The sequence below is a fragment of the Thrips palmi genome, unplaced genomic scaffold, assembly GCF_012932325.1.
Source record: "Thrips palmi isolate BJ-2018 unplaced genomic scaffold, TpBJ-2018v1 HiC_scaffold_18, whole genome shotgun sequence".
Lineage (NCBI taxonomy): Eukaryota > Metazoa > Arthropoda > Insecta > Thysanoptera > Thripidae > Thrips > Thrips palmi.
The window spans coordinates 13,710,829-13,718,689 of NW_023144627.1; the positions used below are offsets into that span (position 1 = coordinate 13,710,829).

The 7,861-nt window shown below is 54.6% G+C and overlaps 1 long non-coding RNA gene across 1 annotated transcript; it reads right to left on the reverse strand.

The window, feature by feature from the left end:
• Positions 1 to 1,423: 1,423 nt before the first annotated feature.
• Positions 1,424 to 3,173, reverse strand: LOC117645100. Its single transcript, XR_004587704.1, has 2 exons — positions 3,069 to 3,173; positions 1,424 to 2,993 (listed from the first exon to the last, which is right to left on the reverse strand). It is a non-coding gene; the product is annotated as an uncharacterized LOC117645100 (long non-coding RNA).
• Between the last annotated feature and the right edge of the window lie 4,688 nt (positions 3,174 to 7,861).

Here is a 7,861-nt window from a genome sequence, read left to right on the forward strand (position 1 = left end):
GGCGGGGCGTGGCGGGGCGTGGCGGGCCACTCTCCAAGATTGGCAGCCGCACGGTCAGGGGGTGCGAGGAGGGTGTGGTCCACGGAGGCGCGAACCTCGGCCGTCTTGATGTGGCCGCCGATGTACTGGACGAGGCTGGTCTTCTTCTTCTTCTTCTCTTCTTCTTCTTCTTCTTCTTCTTCTTCTTCTTCTTCTTCTTCTTCTTCTTCTTATTCTTCTTCTTCTTCTTCTTCATCTTCTTCTTCTTGCCTGTGTGACACGCGCCGCCGCCGGCAGGAGCGCGGCTCTAATCTTCCGCTATATGACTCACTCGCACGAATGTGGAGTTAAGGCAATTGGTTATGCCCGCCCGGCGAAGTTAAGGAAGTCGAGTTAGTCGATGCCCGCCGCCAGCCATTATTTCGCGCCAAGTTACCGCGACGACTCCGCGGATGACGCCGGCGAGGCTCAGCCGCTCCGCCGCTCCGCCCTCGGGAGAGTGTGGGTAGCGCTTTCGGGCAGGAAATCTCGAAGCGCGCTTCGAGAGCGACTTTTAAGAGCAGGACGGGGCCGGCCGGAGTAAAAGGGAGGCTAGATGGGCTATATGGGGTGGCAAGTTCTCTCCCCCGCCCTGGGAGTGACTGCCGCGCAGGATGCTGCAGGCAGGATGCTGCAGGCAGGCCGGGCAGGCAGCACTGGACTGAGGAAATGAGTCGACTTCCGGCGAAAGACGAACTGCACATGGCGAGACAGAAGTGTCTCCAGGAACACAGAGTGCCTGGCCTGGCCCGGCATATCTGGCAGAGTGAAGTGGGCAGAGTGGAGCCGGCCGTGCCACTGCAGACACCCAACTGAAAACGCTCTGTGGAAGTGGAAAGGAAAGAACAAACTCAGAGAACCCCCAGAAAAAGATTACTCATTTAACTTTTTGTTAGGTTATTGAACATGCGCCCATTGTCATGGGAAAGCAGCAGCACCTGGGCTAAGCCGCAAAGTGAGCCCGAGCCCTACTAGAGTTGCCATCTTGTTTGACATCAAGTTGGCCACTTTTGGAGTTGGTGCCTGGGTGCCTAGCGCGCGCAGGAGTTGGCGGGCGGCACCCTTAGAATACGAATCGCCCAGGGGGCTATTCCCACTCTGGCGAACAGATGGACGCCCTGCTGCCACGGCAAAATATGACCAATTTTTAAATTATTAATGTTTTTCATGCTTGGTAGTTGGTTTTGCACGATATTTACCGGATTGCCGAACAGAAAATACAATTCAGAAAATATTATTGTGGTTTGAATCCTTTATCATTTGCCTGAGTTCTGCCTCTCACCTCTAATTCTTTACCATTTTTACAAATTACAAAAAAGTTGGTACCTTGGACTTTCTTTAAAAATTAGGTTTGCGTGTTTGAGGAAGCCTTAACATTGGTGGTAAGAAACAAAAGACATATCCATTTCAGTCCAACATGATTTATAACATCAATATTTTACAAAAATGTCCACACAAATGGTATTTGTCAGTCACAAACTGTTTATTGGTTACATCTCTGTAGTATCAGATCAAACAATTTCCTATTGGTTTCTCGCTGAACAATACAATGTTTAACTCACAACTCTGAAGCCTTTCTGTCACATGGTGCAGTGACAGAAAAACGAATTGTGAATTAAAGATCTTGCAATTTGTTAAAATTTGTCTTGCAATCTGTTTGGCTAGACGCTCTTCAGTTCACAACTTGTTGTTTTTTAAAACAACAGCTTTACAGAAAAAATACAATATAACAAAAAGAATACATGTGACACATATAATTTAACACGGACGATTCACACATAATGTTACACCTAGGCACTGGAACTTATCCCAATAATTAGAGGCTCCAGGGAAGATAAATATGTATCACGAAAGTTTCTCATTCTTTCATAAAAATAATTCTCAGCGAATAAGTATCATATAATACAATACATTATGTGAGGCTTATGCCCAAAACATTCAAATTTTAAGCCAAGATCAGATTCACTTGTTTGTTTCTTGTCGATATGGCATATTTCCGCTTAAAAGAAGACAACCAACAATCACACAATCTTGTCTAGTTTACAGAAAGCCATGGGAATAAATCAGGATGACACAATACTCGAAGACACAAATTCGTTCCAAAATCAAATCTACAACAGTCTCAAGAAAAGTGAAAAAAGCGTACACTGCACTCAAGGAATTTCTCCCTACTGAAGACAGTGTGTCTCAAGGCGATTACATCGCATTTGGTCCCGACTGCCTCTAAAAGAAAAGTTTTCTAGTCATTTGCATTTTTCAAAGGCATAGACCAGAGAATGCAGTATTTTATGAGATTGGACCAGATAAAAGCAAGATATGAACAAAATTCCAGCGACTGAGGGGAACTTTGTTTTCCATTGGCCATTTCAAGTATGCTCATCATATTACTAATTTATTAAAATGCCTTGTGTGCACCGCTAAGTATTTACAATAATTTTTGTCACAGCGCGCAATGGAACAAAATTGCAAAATTCGTTTTTTAACAGAACAAGCGAAAACAAATATTTTACTCTTACTTTTGTTATCAAAATTAAGTTAAAAACACTTTAGAACATGATAACAAATGACCACAACACACCCACCCACACACACACAATCTCTCACGACAATTTCACACTTATATTAACATTCTCAAACGCGCGCAGGCGCACTCACACGCACGCACACACGCAACCAATGAGTCACACCGAATGATATGGTTGCTGCACCACAACTCTGAACTTATCGATTTAAATTGAAATACTTGTCAATGATTGCCACGCATGCGTGGGCTGTGACCACACTGCACTTGACTCACATTTAAATAACTAGAATTTAAAAAAAAGACGGTGTTTAGAATCTCATTCAAAAATAGTAGTGTCCTTCTTTCCCACTTGCAGTCTTGAGGTTCACGTCTTCACGGCGTGGTGTGGCATAAGCGGTGGCGAGGAACCCAGCAGGTCCCGCCGCACAGAGGGCGAGTCCTCACAGAAGTCCTGGAGCATTAAAAACGCCCTTAATTAATCATTGTTTGCAACATATTTTTTATTTTTTCACAGCCAAAGGGTTACCTGGATGTCCTCTGTGTTTTCCAGAAGCCCTTCCTCTTCCGCTGTCAGGTCCCGACTCCGCCCCCGCGGCCGCCCCCGGCCACGCCCCCGCACCCTGGACGCAGCCGCGGCCCCCCTGGCGGCCCCCCTGGGGGCGGGCAGGCGCCCCGCCGCCAAGCCGGCCAGACGCGAGCGTGACTGTAACACCAAAACATGATTAATTTTCATTTGGGACGTTTCATTACGGGAGTGCTCTCAACTGCTTCCTGCCCTGGGAATTAAAAAAAGAGAGTGGAAGAAGCCAGGGGAACGGAACAACGGCACATAAACACAAGCAAATATCGGACAAAAGTCCTCGCCTTCCGCGCCCCGCCGCAGGTCATGAAAAATGTAATCCGCTTGCGCGTGCGGCCCCCGCGGCCCCGGTGGCCCCTGCGGCCCCCAGCACCGCTAACTTTCCCGCGCGACTTTGGGTGTGATAAGTCGTGTTTAGTAATTTACGAGTGTTGGTCTTCATTTTCGGGTCCGACGCGAACGCGGCGACCGAATCACGCTCTGGCTATCCCTACCTGCAGCATGGTGACGACGATGCCCACGATGAGCACCAGCAGCGCGGCCACGGCGACGGCCAGCGTGGCGGTGGTGGTGGTCAGGCTGATGGAGGTGGTGTGGGGGCCGTGGCGGCGTGGGCTGGTAGCCTCCATGAGGCCCGCCGGCTGCGGCCCGGCGACCCCCCGCCAATCCAGCGGGCCGGGGGCTGCGGGGGCCTCGGCCATCTGCGGTCCCGGCGCCCCCGCCAGCCCCACGGCCTCGGCCAGGCCGGCCCGGAACGGCGTCGCCACCGCGGCCTCGGCGATGCGCCGCTTGCCCGCCGAGGACACGTCGGGGCACACTCCTGCAACACAACGCCGGTTCTGTCAGGTTTCACATCGACGGACGCGGGTTCAACCGCCGGCGGCGGCGAGGTTTCCGCGCCAGAAGGCTGCACAGCTCGCTGCCGACGGCGCCAGGTCGCCACGCCGGCGGGGTAGGCCACCGTGTCCAAACCTCGCCGACGACAAGCAAGCCAAGACGGCGCCGTACCCAGCGCAGCGGCGCACAGCGCGGCACAAGGCAACTTTCTAATTAGGTTTGCGACGACTCTGCCCGCGTGCCAGGCGGCCAGCCAGGGCGGCCGGCCCAGGGCGGCCAGCCCGAGCAGGCAGCCAGAAGCCGGCAACTTGTGAGAATCGCTCGAGAATAAGTGAGATTTACGCGACACTGCGCGAAGACAAACGGTGGACGTCGCCAGAAATTTATTCAATCGTTGCTGCCAAGAGGATGTGAAGGGAGGCGCGTGGCGGGGCGGGGCGGGGCGGCGACTACGCCCTCCCGAAGACGCGACGACAGCAATCTTGAGGCCCGCGAGGCCGCGACACTGTGGAGAAGCGGCGGGCAAGTGGCGCTCCGCTGCGGCGACTCGCCTAACTACTTGGGACGTGTTGACGAGTCGGGCCCGGCTAGAAGAGGAAGCCCGATACTTCTTGGCCGGGACTTCGCCCAGCAGCGACAACAACAACATCTACGACTTGGCACTGTTGTTGTCGAGCACGTTTGCCTACACTGCACGAGGCGCTGTTTGCGAAACTGCAGGCGAGGCAGCAGTGCACGTGTCAGGGGGAAGTGACGCGAGCGTCCGCAAAGACCAGCCGCCTCTTCCTTGTACTGTGCTCGGACTGCGGACCGGACATCCGGCCGAGCGGCAGAGCACTGTGAAGTGAAGCGATTCGACCGGAAAAAGCGCGACTCTTTTCATGGATCTGAAATCAAGCGAGCGAAAAAGACCACCCCGATGCCATTGCCTAAACCCGCCCAGCCAGGATTAATAACTGGTTTGCTACTCGAATCTTCGCGGTCATGGCAGCGTGGCCATCTGCATATACTCGGTTTAGGCCCGCTCCCTCCCCGAGCTGCTAAGCTACTACCCCACACTGCCGTCCAGACCGTCCAGGGCGGGGCTTCTTTGAGGCTCCGGGGATCAGACCGGATGGGTTAGAGCAAGGTCAACAGACACTATCAGCTCTGCGATAAAACCAACACGGCCGCAGACGGCAAATGGGCGAGAAATGACCGGCGAGGCTGTGCGATGCCCGGCTGGGGTAGCGGGAGGGGTAGCCAGGGTACTTGCGGCCAGCTTTGCTAACAGGCCGGATTAGGGCTTACAGGGCCTGGCCAGGCCAGCCGGCCGGCCCTAAGCTGCTTTCTTGATGATAACACCAAACCCTTTCGTTTGAATAGAGATTACGCGTGAGTTGGGCCGACCGGGGCAAGAGGATTGAATGCGGGCAGATTAAGCGGGCCGGGCCGGGCGGGCCGTGCTGTGACGCGCATGACGGGGCCTCACACCGTCCTGCTTGCCGTGTCAAAGGCCGGCACTCCGAAGCGCGCCAAAACGCGGTGTCAATTTGCTGATTTGGAAGCGCTAAAGGAAACCTATGGCCCGGAAAGCTCACACCGACAAAAAAAAAAGAAAAAAATGTTTGAAAAAAAATAAATTGCTAATTGGTTATTAGGAGGGCTTCGCTGGATACACTGCGCTGCTGTGGCGGCCGCACAGTGGGCCAGAAGACCGGTGGAGGCGACCAAAACTCCAGACGCGTTTTGAGCCCCAGAGTCGCTAAATAGGACTCGAACTTGAGCGTGTGACCCCACCAATGGATTCCTCGTTCGTAGAGCGATCCATTGGTGGGGTCACACGTTCGGTTCGAGCCCCATTCAGCGACTCTCGGGCCCAAAACGCGTCCGGGGTTCTGACCGCCTCCGCAGGTCTTCTGGCCCACTGTGGGCCGCGCTGCCGCGCCACTCGAATCTCCCGATTATGAGACGCTGTTTCGTTAGCGTCGCGACGAGTGTCACTTATTCATGGCCGCCGCCTTCTTTCCGCTCAAATATGTACGGCAATTACGTCGCCGAATAAGGCGCGTGAAGAGGACGCGCAAACTCAATATTCACAACACAGCCGGTGGTTGGAGAGAGAGACAGAGAGAGAGGAGAGAGAAAAAGTCGATGCATAACTTGCGTGTTCAGTCGTCAGACACGCGTGCGTGCCGAGTTGTTTCGAGGTGACTCCGTCCGCGAAGTACGTCGCCAGACGGGTCCTTCTCTCTATCTCTCTCTCTCTCTCTCTCTCTCTCTCTCTCTCTCTCTCTCTCTCTCTCTCTCTTCGGACGCGCCGCACTGTCGCCTCGCCGCGGTGGGATAGTGCCTAGTGCCGCCAAGTTGGTCCGCAAATCCGGTTTCGCGGACTTCTTTTCGAACGCCGCCAACTTTGGCGCGCGCTCGCGGCGACCGGAGGCGTTTCGTTTGATTGAATTCGCTGGGCGCGTGTGGCCGCGAAGGGGGAAAAGGGGGGGGGAGCATTGGAATGAGCGAAGGCGGAGAAGCACGCTCGCTCGCCCCCCTCCCCCCTCACCTCAATCTCCAATCCCCGCACGCACAATCCATGAATAAATGCATAGCGCACACACGCACACACACACACACAGAGCCACGAGGGGGAAAGGCACGGAAAGGCGGAAGAGATAGATAAAGAAAGATGGGATTATGACACAGGGACGCTCCAGCGAGCGGCGGTGGCGCCTGACTGGAATGCACTAATGGTCGGCCGGACAGACAGACAGACAGACAGACAGACAGACGGAGAGTTCGACACAAAGACACTCGCTGCAGGCCCGCACAACAGGTGTGGTTAACGGGTTGCCTACCCTTCCTTCCACAGGGGCTCCCGCTGGGTAGAGAGAGAGAGAGAGAGAGAGAAGAGCAAACTCGCCCTAATGAGCGATCGATGTCCGTGATTCAAATATTAGGACAAGTTTTCCGGGACGGTCGGTGGCGCGCCCCGCGCTCCGCGCTGCTCGTGAAAATGCATCCCAATAATAACTTGCGGAGATCAATTGGCGGAGATGGGGCGACGCATGGAGATAGAGCGAGCGAGAGGGGCGACGGCGCGCGGGGCGTGGCGAGCAAGAGAGAGGGCCGCAGCTGAACTTTGGCGCCGAGTTTCGCCGTAGCGGGTTGACATCAGCAAAAGCGAGCAAAAGACGAAAATTGGGTCGCTCGTCTAGGGCGCCGGGGCGTGGCGCGCCGAGCGGAGGCGAGTGCTACCGATTCTCTCGGGCCCGAGTCAATAGGGCTTCTTGGACCAGCAGCTGATCCGGCCTTGATGTCGGAAGACTACTCTGCATGAAAATGGCCGACCCGAAGAAGAGGGTCGCGGCGGGAACGACCCGGAACGACCCAAAACGACCCTCAAAACCTTGACACGTATGGATGGCCGCGGGGAAGACAAGCGAGAAACAAAGAGAGGCAGCAAAGTGCGCGAACAGGGCAGAGGAACAAAGATAAACATACGCAGATTGGTGGACACATCAAAAAGGCACGATTTATGGGCGACGGTTTTGGCTATGCCCTGGCTATGCACTGCGTTGTGCTGCCGGGTTTACAGTGGGGTGGCCGGCGAGGGTGGACACAGCCCCCCCCCCCCTCTCTCTCTCTCCATGCGGCCGCCGCTGCGTTATGGTTGGCACAACTGCGGCTGTGGCCGCGAATGTCATGGCCTGGAAGTCGGCCTGGCAGCCGCACAGTGGACTAGCGTGAAGACCGGTGCAGGCGGTCAAAATCTCGGACGCGTTTTGAGCTCCAGAGTCGCTAAATGGGGCTCGAACCGAACGTGTGACCCCACCAACGGATTGCTGTCCGAACGAGGAATCCATTGGTGGGGTCACGCGCTCGGTTCGAGTCCTGTTCAGCGACTCTGGAGCTCAAAACGCGTCTAG